The sequence below is a fragment of the Sphaeramia orbicularis genome, chromosome 12 (assembly GCF_902148855.1).
Source record: "Sphaeramia orbicularis chromosome 12, fSphaOr1.1, whole genome shotgun sequence".
Taxonomy (NCBI): Eukaryota; Metazoa; Chordata; class Actinopteri; order Kurtiformes; family Apogonidae; genus Sphaeramia; species Sphaeramia orbicularis.
The window spans coordinates 8121077-8138438 of NC_043968.1; positions in this window are offsets into that span (position 1 = coordinate 8121077).

Here is a 17362-nt window from a genome sequence, read left to right on the forward strand (position 1 = left end):
CATTTTAAAGGTGTGTGCGTGTGTGGGGGGAGGAGTAGTTGGAGTGAATGACTGTGAGCCTAATGTCGGTATGTATTTTTAATCGCAATCATCAGGAGTAGAAAAGAGTCCTGTTGAGTGTGTGTGTGTGTTTGTGTGTGTGGGGGGGGATGCATCTCAATTATTTTTTTTCTTCTGTCATTCCAAAAATGTTCACTCAAGGGTGAAAAATGCGTTCTCTGCATCTCATTTCATCATTTCAGTGTCTCCTAACCACTTCCATGTGTGCGTAACAGGCTCTGTGCACAGCCCCACTACTTCCTGAACTTCATGTGGGTCCTTTATTTCCTGTCTTTCATTATTGGACACACTGATTAATCCAGGTGTGTCTGCTACTTGTTGTTGTGACTACTGATTAATTAGGCACACCTGGATTAATCAGTGTGTCCAATAATGAAAGACAGGAAATAAAGGACCCACCTGAAGTTCAGGAAGTAGTGGGGCTGTGCACAGAGTCCATTACGCATCCAAACTGTTTGCACCGCCTTTTGAGACGAGTTAAAGGTGCAGTATGTATGAATTCTGTTCTCAGTCATTCTAAAATGGCCCTGACTGTCACCAGACATTAAGGAATCCTGTTCATTTCAAATCCTGATCTCACTGACAGTAGTAGTCCAGACAGAATATTTGCATTTGAAAAGCTCAGTGTCAGCCCCCAAATGGTGTTTATGATGTCATTGTGTGTTTTGGTCTGAGGCTCCGCCCATCACCTGTCTGCCAATCACAGAGTCAGTACCTTTGTTCATCCAGGTTGGCAGTTCCACTGAGCTGCAGCTGGAACATTTCTGATCATTAATGTCTGACATTAATAAACCTAAAAAGACTCGGATTATTCCCAAATACGTTGTAACAAAGTGATTTAGAAACATGGAGATGGATGAAAGAGGAGAAGAATTTGCAGACCGACGTCGGCTCTGCCTTTGTCTGACCACCACAAGAACCACAGAGCCGGGGCCGCTGTCTGCACCTGGTCCCAGACCAGCGGTGTCATCTGGGGCTGGGCTGTGGTCTCTTCTCCTGGCCCAGGTGAACAGACCGGGTACTGGTGTAGGACTGGTCTCTGTCCATGGTAGCTCCTTGTAGTTCAGTGTTTTCTGTGGAAGTGACCTCTTCATGTAGCGGTGTGTAATCCGAAGTGTGTGTGTGTGTGGGGGGGGGGGGTTCGGTAGTTTGTGTTTGTCTCCTCTATCCTGCTGTCACTGCTTTCTGTATCTCATTCGTCCAGACGATATCACTGCTCACTAACTGATTATATCTGTGATCCACTCATGTTCGTTACATTTTATTCACCTTTACTTTTACAGCCGAATTTGTTTTCACTTTCCAACACGATCATTCTGATGAGATCCACTCAAAGTGCAATCTCCATACTTATGTTCACACATTACTCTACACTTCCTCATTTCAACCCCAGCTCAGTATGACATTTGTGCATTCTCATAATTGCAAGTGTTTCTATTTTTTTCCTCAGAGGAATGTGTGACATTTACACATTCAGACATTCAAACACCTGCAAGCTGATCATGACAGTTCATATGCACAGAAATCTTCAATACGATGAATCTCTGCTTCAGTAAAATAAAAAAAATAGGACCAATGTCCCTGTATCTCACTGGCATGTTCTATCAACAGGGCCAGATTAACACTTCATTGTACCCTGGGCAACAATATTCAAGGGCCCCATCATCACAACCCCAGGATCCCTATAATCTGGCAAAATACAGAATAAATTCCAGGAATATATGTAAATATACCCCATACTTCAACATCTAACTATCATCAAATGCATTTTGATGTACAAATGTGTAAATGCTCGTAGAACTACAAGTGCACCACTATAGCCTCTTGTCAAGGCCACTCACTTGCATATGATGATATGAAAACAAAACACATTTTGTAATCTAAAATTGATCCACTACATTAGAAAGAGAGGGAAGTGTCCTCCATTTTCACAAAAAATAAATAAGAAACCATTTCCAAAGTATCCAGTATTTATTTAAGAACACTTTTTGCCAACACAAATGTATTGAATCATCAGAAAAAGCCCACAGACAAAACACAAACATAATCTGATAGAATCAGATATGAATTTTAAACAGAAATCTACTTGTCACCTCAGAATTCAACAAGAGAGTTAAAGTATGTGCAATGTAAACATCGTTTTGATTCGCGTACGTATGTCGCATAGTTCTTGACGTCTCACATCCCGCTCAGTGCACGCACGTTGATTTGCGTCACCGCTGATTTGCTTTTTGGACTGACCAATGAGGAGAGGGTGTCAGCTCACGGTCACAGACAGCAGGAGCAGGGTTTCTGTGCAGTGCAATGGCTCCGGGCAGCGGACAGTTTCATTTATGAGCAAAAGATAACCAGATATTTTTGTTATGCCCGAGCTACCCAGGGCCCTTCAGAGGTCGCGGGCCCCTGGGCAATTGCCCAGTTGCCCATATGGTTAATCCGGGCTTGTCTATCAAGAATCCATAACAAATTGAACTTTTGAGGTTGTCAGGTTCTGCCGCTCTGTTACAGTCCTGTGGTGTTGATGCAATAGAAGTGGGTGGTACTTTCACAGGAGGAGAACCCAACTAATTAAATCAAAGTCCATATATGACTTCCCATCAGTGCTCAGTAGTAACTACAGGGGTTGGACAAAATAATGGAAACACCTTCACCTCAAGATGATAATGCCCCAATCCATACAGCTAGAATTGTTAAAGAATGGCATGAGGAACATTCTAATGAAGTTGAGCATCTCGTATGGCCGGCACAGTCCCCAGACCTCAACATTATTGAGCATTTATGGTCAGTTTTAGAGATTCAAGTAAGACGTCGATTTCCACCGCCATCGTCTCTAAAAGAGTTGGAGGGTATTCTAACTGAAGAATGGCTTCAAATTCCTTTGGAAACAATTCACAAGTTGTATGAATCAATACCTCGGAGAATTGAGGCTGTAATTGCCGCAAAAGGCGGACCTACACCATATTAAATTATATTTTGTTGATTTTTTAAGGTGTTTCCATTATTTTGTCCAACCCCTGTATATCAGTGGCGATTTCTCATAGACTGCAAAGGAAGCCCGACTGCTCCATATTCTCCGTCTGGGTTCACATCCACAAGCTCCCGGAAAACGGACAGAATTATGTGAGTAATAAACAAAGGACAGACAGAACCCTCCGTCCGTCTGCGTCTTCATCTGCGTCTTTAACGTAGAGCATAAATGAACCCTTACTTTGGTTGTTGAAGGCACATTCGCTCCATGCAGCTCATCTACCATAATTGTCGAATGAGTAACGCACAAGAAAAACGCTAGCGGCTGGTTTGACCGCAGTAAAGGGAGGAGCCACTACAAGGAGGATGAAGAGACGCATGAGGCTCCAGAGCCGCAGGTTGACCGCCCCTGGGCTAGATGTCACTAGATCAGCATAATCAATATCACTCAATATACCACACTGAATCTTTAAGTGCTGATTTGTTTGTTACAGTATTTTGCCAAGAGAGCATTAAATCATATGAGCCAGTGCAGTCGAAGCGGTGTCAGTGTCAGCCATGTTCTTTAACCCTTTCATGCATTAACTATGAGAACCTTAGTCTAGATTTTTTTGTCTTGGGTATTTTTATTCCTCCTTAGGCATGAAAAAAACAACGTGATCCAAGTTTTGTTTTTGTTTTTTATATATATGGAGTTACAAAAATGTCCATGCATTTAATTTTTGAAGTATAGAAATGTGTTTAAAACCCAATATCAGAAAGTGATATGAAAACAATCACAGAAAAACATGTTTAATGTTGCTAATCTGATGGTTTCTCACATTTTAACATATTCTAATGCTAGTTATTACTCACTTCATAGAAATAATACGCAAAAAAAAAAAAAAAAAAAACAACTCTTTTTGTCTTACAAATAACAGTTGATTTACACTAAAACATGTCACTGCTGATCAGGTTGATCAAGAACAGCAAAGTTATAGTAATAGTATGAATGTCAGTGTATGAGATGATGCATAAGTGTCCACTGTATTGGCTGACATGAAACTAAAACAACAAAACCCATGAATATACAAGAGAACAGCTTTGAATAACTGTCCACTGGAGTGACCAGTATGCATGAAAGGGTTAAATACTGTTGACATTTTTATCCATCTGTATGTCTCTGAGAGTGTTTGATGATGGAATTCCCTTCGAAGCTCTATTGGGTATCTGAGGCTTTTTCTCTCTCTTTCATTTGCTTGTAACGTACCAGCATCTGAAGAAGCGATTCTGCTTCTAAAGCCACCAGAATCATTTCCATACTCTTCGCAGAAATAGGTTTTTACCACTTTGAATTGAACCCTTTCACATGTATTTTCATATCTAAATTGATTAAAATGTGGCGATAACAGACAAGGTAATAAAAGCATTTTTCTGCTTTGTATGTGAAAGTGTTTTCCGTGGCAGTGAAACACATCGGGAGTTTTTTTATTCTTTTATTTTTTTTTAATCGAGCGCCTGAAAGATTAGTTCATGTGTCTCTGCAGGGTTACACACTGGGTTTAATGTTTGATTCAAGTCATTTTTCAACCTGGTCACAGATTAAATGCTGCATGTGTGCACTGTGGGTAAGTGAGCATCAACACGACAAACAGCTGCTGACGAACCACGAGCCTTTAACCCTTTATCGGACAAGTGACTAGTTTTGGTAATTTCTGCATACATTACAAGACAGTGACAGAACAGTTCCAGTGAGGACAGTGAGTCACCAGTCTCAGGTCCAATGTGGTCTCCAGGGTCTGTAAGGTCCACCTGTGCATGAACAGTGAGTGGACCTGCTTTGTTCGGTACCATGCAGTAATGGTACTAATGTAAGGAATGATGTTCAAAGGGGTCATGTGGATGTGGACAGGGGTCTGGACCAGCACGCATGAGGGTCTAATGTTCTACAAGGGATGTTCTAATGTTCTGAAATACGTATTCCTTTCACCTTACACGTGTTTCTCTTGTATTTTTTATATTTACTTCTTGGGTTTTTATTTATTTTTTGCTACTTACAGATAAGGAACCAAATATGGTAACTTCATTGACCTTGATTTTCTACATAACTGTAACAATTTTTTTGACAAATTTAACCAAAGTAATGAAGTCTTGTTAGGTTGTCCTGTTGAAATTTTGAGTATTTCAGAGTATTTCTGTGAGTGCCCTCTAAAGGGTTAACACCCAGCACTCACAGCTTTAGTGTTTAACCTCCTAAGACCCAGGAAATGTCAGCAAAGTACAAGCTTTCTTGTTTTTTATTAAATAAGTGCCTATATTGGAAACCTCATGATGCAACAGTTTTTTCAGATGCAGGTTTTAAATTTTTTATGGCTGTCCTATGTGATGGACAGTTTTCTTTTCTTTTCTTTGTATAAAGTTGTGAAGCTCGTGTCCACAAATGTGGACAGAGAACCCATAGCTGGGTCTGAGGAGGATAAATAAAGAAAATCCAATCTTGATGTATTGACGTGTAGATTTTCTTGAGTCTTCTTGGTTAAAAAACCATAAATGGGCAATTTTCTTCCATCATCTTTTTCAATCAGGTCCTTCTTTGTTATAAGAACGCGTTAAATCCATTTCTTAATTGAACCCAGCAATTTACAGTCAACGTGTGGGTGTGAAGCAGTTCATCAATACAAAGAAAAGAAAAGTGTCTATTATCCTGTGGAGTGAATGTTTGTGGAGGGCAGACTGGCTATGGTTGTCACACTGAGGGAGCTGACATCACCAGTTCCACCAGGTTGGAACGAAATGGGAGTGTTTACCCATATCTGCCCAGATCCCACAGGGTGTAAACCAGGGGTCTCAAACATGCGTCCCCGGGGCCAAATGCGTCCCACCAAAGGTTCCAATCCGGCCTGTGGGATGAATTTACAAAGTGCAAAAATTCCACAGTTAAGGCTGTGGAACTTATTGTAGTTCAGGTTCCACATCCAGACCAATATGATCTACAGTCATATAATAACAGCAGAGGAACCCACAAAAAGATGATGTGAAAAAAATAATATTACATTATGCCTATAAATAATGACAACTTCAAATTTTTGTCATTGTTTTAGTGCAAAAAATAACATTAAATTTTGAAAATATTTACTTTTTCAAACTCTCCTGTAACAATAAAATGTGAATAACCTGAACAAATATGAACAACCTGAAATGTCTAAAGAAAATTAAGCACAATTTGAACTCTTTTCTTCCTGTTCCTCAGTGTTTAGTGTCTTTTTAGATCTGATCCATAATGCACATGGACAAATGAGAAGTTGAGGCAGAATACTGTTAAAATTGCACAGATTTTTCTTAAGAAATTTCTTTTTTTTTTTTTTTTTTTTTCAGGTTATTCACATCTTTTTTGTTTGGATAGTTTATAAAAGTAAGTCTTTTTATCATTAAAGTTTTTTGCACTTAAACAAAGACAAAAATTTGGAGTTGTCATTATTTATAGGTTATTCTGTTATTATTTGACTGGTCCGGCCCACTGGAGATCAAATCAGGCTGAATGTGGAACCTGAAAGAAAATGAGTGTGAGAGCCCTGGTGTAAACCAAGGCTGTCAACAGACAACAGTGGTTCAAACAGGTGGTTCCAGGCACAATAAGCCCCGCCCCTCACATGTACGGTATCTTATTTTGGCATGGATGCAGCTGATGTCATCATGGTTATTTGTGTGCTGATGTCAGCATGGACAAATTTTGGCCATTATAAGTAAATGGGGAAAAAAATAAAAATTCATAAAAAATGTGAACTTTGACCTACTTTTCCCAAAATGGAATCACATCTATTCTGGGTCACTGGCAATCTATAAACCCAATTTTGCATGAATTCAATCAGTATTTTTGCTAACAAACACAGAAACAACCAAACCAAAAACAATACCCCTTGCCTCCCCTTTGAGGGCGGGGCAAAAATGGATGTTCAGCTAATAAAGCATGGTTTGTTTTGGACTTTATTTATTCTAGATAAAATCACATAACCTGCATTAGATGAAACTGTATTCAGTATTGTGACTGTATTACAGTAGGTATGTTTCCTGGGTAAAATGTGATGCAAATCACCATGGTGATGGGAGAAGATGGGTAACTTCTGTAAAACTTACAACCATCCCCTTAAAAAAAACTAATAATTTTAACCCATAAAGACTCAAACAGGCAACAGGCAACCAGAACCATCCAACAATCTAAACTGTTTAATACCTGTTCATTCACTAATCCTATCAATACATGTAAATAATAGACATAAAATAGTTTGTCATCTTTTCATGGTCATCAGATATGACCCATTTGGACGTTCAGAGGCTTCGTAGTTACCGTGGAAACACCGTCATCTTCTACAACATTGATTCACCAGTCAAACCCATGGAGTTAAAATATAAATGACAATGAATGTGTTTAAATGTGTGGATGGACACACTTGTATTTTACTGAAAAAGTCACTTTTTCTTCAGTTTTCTCAGTTTTTTGGTGTAATAACCTTCAAGTTTAAGGTGAGCTTTTATGAACATCTGCATGATCAGTAAATTAAACATAGGAAATTATCTGATTTTCACTGGAAAAATGCAAAATACAGAGGATTATTTCATAATCAATGGTGACAAATCACTTAAAATGAAATAATACATTTTTCTCTTGAATAATTTGTGGGGGTTTTTTGCTTTTGTTCTATGCTAAACACACCATCACATTTAACTTGTATAAGGGCAAATATCAAGTACCACCTGTTGACAAATCTAACAGAAAAAACATGTTTTGAGGTTTGTTTGTTTTGGTTTTTTTTAAAATGAGCTCCTCTATCTAAAACATTTACAGCTCCTGTGGGAGAAAGAGCTCAATGTGAAAATTACAGATGATGACTGGTTCAATATGTGGAAGATACACCAAACATCCACTAGTTCGTGGATCTGGAGGGAATTTTCCTGGAAAAATCTGGTGCGTTTCTTTATCACACCTAAGAAGAAAAGCCAGCAGTTAAACAGACAGCAGAAGTGTTGGAGGGAATGTGGAGAATTTGATGTAGATCGCATGCACGTTTTTTGGAAATGTGCAAAAATAACTGTGTTTTGGGAAATGGTGTGTAGAGTACTAAAACAAACTAGAAGCACTCGGAGAGCGCAGACCTCCGCCAAGGCTGATCAGTGGCCCCCCCCCCCCCCATGGGCCCCCCCACCCCCGATCACCACCAAAATTTAATCATTTCTTCCTTATCCCATTTCCAACAAACCCTGAAAATTTCATCAAAATCTGTCCATAACTTTTTGAGTTATGTTGCACACTAACGGACAGACAAACAAACAAACAAACAAACAAACAAACCCTGGCAAAAACATAACCTCCTTGGCGGAGGTAATAATGGGGGATGGGATTCCAATGTGCTGTGATGTTCTGTATTTTTGTAACTTATCTGATGGAAATGTAGCAGGAAACGACATACTTGGTTAAGATACTTTTAGTGGCTGGAAAAAAGTGATTACAAGGAACTGGAGAAGGACAGAAGCACCAACACAGGAGCAGTGGACTGAAATTACAAATGGAATATATACAATGGAAAGGGTGACTCATAGACTGTACTACAGGAAGCACAAATGGACAACAAGTGGAATAAATGGACTGTTTACAGAGATAAGAATGATGGAAAGACTGGATAAAGGAAATGTGTTTAAATATGTATAATATAACCAAGCAATGTTGGTTTGTTCTTCTTTTTTTTTTTATTTTTTTTTTAACTTTATTTATAGAACTTTTCAACATTTACAAAACTTTTCATTTCACAAGTATGACATTTATCATTTCAAGCAATGTATTCATAATACAAAGACTGACACTGGACATGATAAACAAACAGAACCCAAGGCAAAACAAAACAAAACAAAAAAAAAGCAATACAAACAAGACACACATAAAGACAGTCAAGACAGTGCATTCTGGTACCATTAAAGGAGGAGAGAAAATAAATAAACAAAACAGGTCAATAACAATATAAACACCTAAAATGTTTTTAAAGTTCTAAGCCAGGCAACATATTCACGCAGTATAAAAGAGGCTCCCATATTTTGTAAAATTTATTGATAGAGTTATTTAGGGTGCACCTCATTTTTTCTAACTTCATATTAAGCAGGATGTCTCTAATCCATTGATTGTGTGTTGGAGGTGCTGAGTCCTTCCATTTGAAGAGAATGGTACATCTAGCTAGTAAAGATGCAAAGGCCACAACTTTTTGTAGGTTAGCTGAAGGAACTGAGTCATCCGTGCATGAAGGTTTGTTCGTCTTTATTTGTTTTTTCAAATATACGGTATGTGTAAAACATTTCAATAAAACCTTAAGTGGAAAAAAAACCCCAAACATTTACAGCTCCTGTACTGTAATTAAAAAATGAATGAGTCATTAGAAAGGTGAATTGAATTCCCTCGAAATAACATCATAAATAGAGTGTAATTAATAGCTGGACTTATGGCCATCGTTCATTTCCTGCTCTGTGTTCTTACACACATGCATGTCTGTGTGGTGGTGATCAGAGGGGCTCAGTATTATGTGGTCTTTGATCAGCTTTGTCAGATGGCAACCACAGCATGTGACTCATCCCAAAGACAGCAGGGGTTTGAACACTGTATATGTCCAAGATGCACTTATGAAAACATCTATTTATTCACTGATACAGGCAGTGAGACAGATTCAACATGTTCTGTTCAACACTCCTTTTCAAAATATAATTCTGTGTACTGCAGACATGAGCCTCCCTCCTACTGATGAACAAAAAAATAAATGGAGTGAAATCCAACATGAACATTAAGCTGGATAAATATCATATTTACCTCCGCCAAGGAGGTTATGTTTTTGCCAGGGTTTGTTTGTTTGTTTGTCTGTCTGTTTGTTTGTTTGTTTGTTTGTCTGTCCGTTAGTGTGCAACATAACTCAAAAAGTTATGGACAGATTTGGATGAAATTTTCAGGGTTTGTTGGAAATGGGATAAGGAAGAAATGATTAAATTTTGGTGGTGATCGGGGGTGGGGGGGGCCACGGGGGGGGCCACTGATCAGCCGTGGCGGAGGTCTGCGCTCTCCGAGTGCTTCTAGTTGTTAATTTGTTAATGTGTTAATTTATTTGCACAAAATAAAACAGCAATAGAAAAAAAACAACAACATTCAAACAAGTAACAAAATTGTGCAGGAGAGGTTAGAAGCCAAAAAGAAGGCTTATATAACTACCTCCCCCGAAATGAACAATACACAAAAAAAAGAATTAAAAAACACAATATAACTGAAATAATAAACTAAAGTAAAAACAATACAAATGTAATCCACATTACAAATCATCAAATACAAATCGAGTGATACACAGCCTTACATTTTTTCATGAATTAAATATTTAATGATAAAGTCAGATGTAGACATACAGACGGGTCATATACGATCTTTTATGTTTATTATTACCTCCGCCAAGGAGGTTATGTTTTTGCCAGGATTTGTTTGTTTGTTTGTTTGTCTGTCTGTCTGTTTGTCTGTCCGTTAGTGTGCAACATAACTCAAAAAGTTATGGACAGATTTTGATGAAATTTTCAGGGTTTGTTGGAAATGGGATAAGGAAGAAATGATTAAATTTTGGTAGTGATCGGGGGTGGGGGGGCCCACGGGGGGGGCCATTTCCAACAAACCCTGAAAATTTCATCAAAATCTGTCCATAACTTTTTGAGTTATGTTGCACACTAACGGACAGACAAACAGACAGACAAACAAACAAACAAACCCTGGCAAAAACATAACCTCCTTGGCGTGGGGGGGGCCCACAGGGGGGGCCACTGATCAGCCTTGGCGGAGGTCTGCGCTCTCCGAGTGCTTCTAGTTACTGTATACATCTGTACTGTAAGCCTGGACTTTGTATTTTACTACAATGCTTTAATTCCAATGTATTTAAATGATTTCAGTTTTATTCCATTACTATAAAATGTTCAGTATATTCTACTAATTTGTAGATGCAGTCGAAAGTACCAAAAAGTTTCAGTTGAATGGATTTAAATCACTCAGTTTTAGTCCTGACCACACCTTTTTATCTGTGCATTGCATTGTGGGTATTGTTCCTGTTGTTGTAAATGTGTTCTTTTTCTGTGCAGGGGTTCAGCGGGGTTGTGCTGTTAGTGTTCATTTGGACTGAATGTGTGGATGTCAGTGTTTTTGTGTTTGTTTTTGTATTGTTGTACAGCTGCACCAGGAGTCAGAGCCAGAGGAAGAACTATGGGTTTACTGTTCAGCTATATTTAATATTTTTTATGTAAATCTATATACCTTGCCAAATTGAAAGCACTTCCTGCACAGGCAAATTACATTGAGCTAACTTCCTGCCTAACATCCATCAACACAATAATATATTAAGTTGAATAATTATATAAAGTAGTTTATATTGTAAAAGACTTTAATTTGAAACACCTTGGAATTGAGTTCAATGAACTGATGATATTCAGTCTAATGATTCTACAAAACCATTGACACTGCAACAAATTTTAAGTTAAATGAACTTGGCATTTAGTGTGTTGGACTTAAAATAGCAATTCCATTCAAATCAAGCATTTAAGTTTAACACACTCAAGTTTTCATTACTCATTACTGAATTTTTTTAAGGCAACGAGTTACCTCAGATTTTTTAAGTAAACTGAACTTATCTGGTCTTACAGTGTGTTGAGGTACATTTGACTGATAATATAATAATGAGTGGGACTTTAATACACTGAGTACCAACGTACTCCCTGTGGCTGTGACTGTGAGTGGATGTTTTAAAGCTGTGACGCAGGCAGAGCAGAGGCACACACTAAAAGCTGTGGGTTTTTCCTGACCATTTTTTTCTCTTACCTTTCTGAAGTATTATCATGTTCACTTATCACCAAATGTTTCTGTGACACTGTATGCCACATATACTTTTCAGCTGTGGATATACAATCATAATATGTTTGTACTAATATGTTATATGTTGGATATTGCCTATATCTATGATTAATTCAGTGTTCATCTTTTGCTTGAAGTTCCCTGTCATCATAGAGTTTGAAGAAAAAGCACAGAGGCACTGGTAAAAAATGAATATATTTGGTTGAAAAAATCAAACATAAGAAACAAAGGCTTCATATGTCAATGTATATCTGCAACATTTTGTTTCCGTCATTTACATGGATTTATAATTTGGAATTTGAAGTGATAGTAAAGTATGATATACAATGTACATTATAGCAATTAACATGGTTAACAATTAATTAATGACCATACTGACTTGAACGTGGAGTATTTACCTTGAAAGATCCTTTTTTAGATTTATTTACCTATTTACCTTGTTCAGATTATTTGACTTGTTCCAAGAATTATCATCTTGAGCTACCCCATTTAGACATTACATCTAATTTGAAGCAACATTTAGAACAAAATAAGACACATGGTTGGGGGATGAGTATGGCAGAACTGTTGGTCCTCAACAAATTTGTGTTTGTTTTATGCAGTTTGGCCCATACATGTCTACTGAGTCATGACACCTTCATAAGGCCACACTGTGAGCCCGGATAAGTAGAGTGTACTCAAAAAATTTAAGGCAAGTGATTGCACTTAAATGATTTGAGTAATGATCGACTAATCATTTGGTTTAAGTAGGTTCAACTTTAATGCTAAAAGTATTGAACTTAAACTATTAAGTAGAAAACACTAAAAGACAACTCATTTGTACTTTAAATCTGTTGTAAAATCAACCCCACTATCCAACCATTCAACTCAGCATTTTAGGTTACACTGACTAATTTTCTCAATTGCAGTCAGATTAATTTATCATTGATTTAACAACTGTTTTTTAAATTAACCAACCTTAAAATCATATTCCTGACCATGATAGCTTTGAAATTATTCAACATATTATACTGTAGCATGACTTTAAGTTAGCTCTAAGACATTTGCTAGTACTTTAAATTTGACTAAATGGTAAAATTTCCATTGTACATTAACAGTTTGAGATGAACAGTAAAGCCATAGTTCTTCCTCTGGCTCTGACTCATGGTGCAGCTGTACAAAAATACAAAAACAAACACAAAAAGGTCAATAAACACTGACATACACACATGAAATCCAAATGAACACTAACAGCACAACCCCGCTGAACCCCTGCACAGAAAAACAACACATTTTCAACAACATGCCCAATACCCACAATGCAATGCACAGATAAAAAGCTGTGGTCATGACTAAAACTGAGTGATTTAATTCCATTCAACTTAAACTTTTTCATACTTTCAACTATGTCTATAAGTTAGTAGAATATACTTAACATTTCATAGTTACATCATAAAACTTAAATCATTTAAGTGCATTGTGATTAAAGCCTTTCAGTAAATACAAATTCTGGGCTTACAGTGCATATATACATATGGAGAGAAATTTATTTCTTTATTCATCATTTAAAAAGAATGGATTTGCAATTAAAAAGAATAGATTTGTGACCAAAAAAGAGATTTGAGAGCAAAAGACAGTAAGTGGCAATCAAAAAAAAAGATCATTTTGCTTATAAATTAGTCCTCATTGCTTGTGAGAGTAGAAACTCTTCTCTCATCCATCGGCGTGGGCCCCGCCCATTAAATGGAGATACATTTGCAAGCAAAACTTCTGAAGTGTCAAAAAAAGAGGACTGATTTTCAATCAAAACTTTTGAAGTCTCAAGCAAAAGTTTTTTAACTCACAAGCAATGAGGACTGATTTATAAGCAAAATGATCTTTTTTTTTGATTGCCACTTACTGTCTTTTGCTCTCAAATCTCTTTTTTGGTTGCAAATCTATTATTTTTAATTGCAAATCCCGTCTTTTTGATAGATGAATAAAGAAACAAATTTCTCTCCATACATATATATAATATATACTTACCATAGGTTAAAAAATGTATTATGAAGACTTGAAACAAGTAAATTCTGCTTAAAATAAGAATTTGAACACTCTTTAATCCGTAGATAATGTTTTCTTATTTTAAGAAAATTTGAGACATAAGACGCTTGAACCCAATAATGAGTTGGATGTTTTTATTTTTTTAGCAGCCAGCAAGAAATCTATTACAAGAAGGTGGTTAAAGCCAACTCCACCAGCAATAGAAGATTGGTACGAGACCATCTTGCAAATTTTTAAAATGGAAAAACGGACTTACTCTATCAGAATCCAGAGGGATAAATTTTATCATATTTGGGACAAATGGATTCAGTTTGTATCCTCTAGCCGCCCAGAATTTGTATCACTCCTCTAAAAATGTCTTCTTTATAATCTCCCTGTCCTTATTCTTTGCATATGTTTAACTTTTGCATAAACATGTGTAATGTTTAAAGAACCCAGAGGTATTGAAAGCTGTGATTGTCTTTTTTTAAGTGAGAAATACCAAAACTGTAAGCACTCAGTTCATATGTTAGTTTTTTTTTTCTTTCCTGTTTGACACTTTGTATGTATAAAACAAGAAATACAAAAAGGACTCTGATAGATATCATATGTGTAAATGGTAATGTAAGTAAGTAAATTGTATTTATAGAGCACTTTCACAGACAGAGTCACAAAGTGCTTTATCAAGTCAAATCAGAATCAAATCAAGTTTACAGAGACCCAACAGAATCCTCCAGGAGCAAACACTTATGACTGGTGACAGTGGCTGAGATATTGAAAATCAATGGAGTCAACATAGTTTGAATTCAGGTTCCACATACAGGCCAGTTCAATCTGAAGTGGGTCAGACCAGTAAAATAGTCTCATAATAACCTATAAATAATAAAAATGTCAAATCTTCTCTTTTTTTAGTGTAAAAAAAAGTAAAATTACATGAAAATGTTGACATTTACAAACTATCCTTCTACAAAAAATAGGAAAAACCCAAACAAATATGAACAACCTGAAATGTCTTTAACCCTTTCATGCACAGTGGTCACTCCAGTGGACAGTTCTCCTACATCTGTTCTCTTGTATATTCATGGATTTTATTGTTTTAGTTCCATATCAGCCAACACAGTGGACACTTATGCACCATCCCATAATAATACACTGACATTCAGACCATTATTGTAACTTTGCTGTTCTAGATAAACCTGATCTGCACTAACATGTTTGAGTGTAAATCAATTGCTTGTTGTTAATAGACTGTAATTAACCGTTTTTCTTAAACAAAAAGTTTTTTTTTTTCCATATTATCTCCATAAAGTGAATAATAACTAATATTAGAGTATGTTAAAATGTGACAAAACACCAGATTAGCAGCATTTAAAAAATTATTTCATCAGTAAATACATGTTTCTTTGCTTCAAAATTTAAATGCATGGTGTCCAGCTGAGTGGATATTTTTGCAGCTCCATGAAAAACAGGTTCATAAAAAAATTTCAATCGCATTGTTTTTTTGTTTTTTTTTCATACCTAAAGAGGAATAGAAACACTCAGAAAAAATATCTTGATTAGGGTCAAAAAACGATTTTCAAAATCTCTCTGACGGGACATTTTAGAGGCAATTTGATCCACATTTTTACTTTTAAATTCATTTTTGCTTTAGTTGGACCATAAGGGATTATCCAAAACAAGGAGCTACTTTATACTGAAATAAATGTTGAAATGGCAATCAATTAAAATTTGCTCTCTGATGGAACATTACTGTGTTTGGACTCATTAAGGTTCACATAATTCATGCATGAAAGGGTTAAAGAAGCAAATGTCATTTTAACAACATTCTGCTTGTTGCAATGCTGAGATATCTTGTTCCTTTTCCAATAAAAACAAAATAATATTAAAGAAAGAAAGAAAGAAAGAAAGAAAGAAAGAAAGAAACACTGTAAGCCCGGAATTTGTATTTACTAAAATGCTTTAATTACAATGTACTTAAATGATTTAAGTTTTATGATGTTACTATAAAATGTTCAGTATATTCTACTAATTTGTAGACATAGTTGAAAGTATGAAAAAGTTTCAGTTCAATGGATTTAAATCACTCAGTTTTAGTCATGACCACACCTTTTTATCTGTGCATTGCATTGTGGGTATTGGGCATGTTGTTGAAAATGTGTTGTTTTTCTGTGCAGGGGTTCAGCGGGGTTGTGGTGTTAGTGTTAATTTGGATTTAATGTGTGTATGTCAGTGTTTATTGACCTTTTTGTGTTTGTTTTTGTATTGTTGTACAGCTGCACCATAAGTCAGAGCCAGAGGAAGAACTATGGGTTTACTGTTCATCTAAGGTTGTTATAGTTTTATGTAAGCTTAAATGTCTTGTCAAGTCAGAAGCAATACCTGTACCGGCAAATGACAATGAGGTAACTTCCAATTGTACTACAATATATTAAGCTGAAGAATTTCACAACTATAACAGTCAGGAATAGGATTTTGAGTTTGGCCAACTTAGAAAAAGTTGTTAAATTAATGATAAATTAATCTGGCTGCAATTGATAAAATTAGTCAGTGTAACCCAAAATGCAGAGTTGGATGGTGGGGTTGATTTTACAGAATCAGTGGCATCTTTTAAGTCACTTCTTAAAACACACTTTGAAAGACTTGCTTTTATGTGATGTTTGTCCCTTTTAATTGTAATTTTAAATTTAATTTTTTTAAAATTTCAATCTTATCCTGTTTGATTGTTGGTTTATATTCTCATACATGATGTTGTTTCATCTCACGCCTTTATTTTTGCATTGATTTAACAGCATCATGTTACATTATCCCTGCCCTCTTTATTCTGATTAATTTAATTTATTCGAAGTGTCATGTTTCTGCATTGTGGTACACATCTCTCCTATTATGTTGCTTCTGTTTTAGTGTTTTTACTTACATCTTGTATCCTGCTGTTGTGCCCTTTACTTGTTTGTCAAAAGCACTTTGTAAACTTTGTTTTTAAAAGGTGCTATATAAATAAAGCTATTATTATTATTATTATTATTATTTATTTTTTTTTTTTTACAGCAGATTTAAAGTACAAATAACTTGTCTTTTAGTGTTTTCTACTTAATAGTTTAAGTTCAATACTTTTAGCATTAAAGTTGCACCTACTTAAACCAATTGATTAGTCGATCATTACTCAAATCATTTAAGTGCAATCACTTGCCTCAAATTTTTTGAGTAAACTCTACTCATCCGGGCTTACAGTGAAGGAAGGAAGGAAGGAAGGAAGGAGGAAGAAAGGAAGAAAGAAAGAAAGAAAGAAAGTTCTTATTTTTGTACAGTCCTTTCTTTTTTCTTTTTTTTTTCCACTACCACTGAACTCAGACTTGGACCTCATTACAAATCACCACATGAACTTCAGAAAAGACCATGAATACACAAACAGAGACAGAGAATCAGACAGGAGCTGTGTGACACCCCCACAGG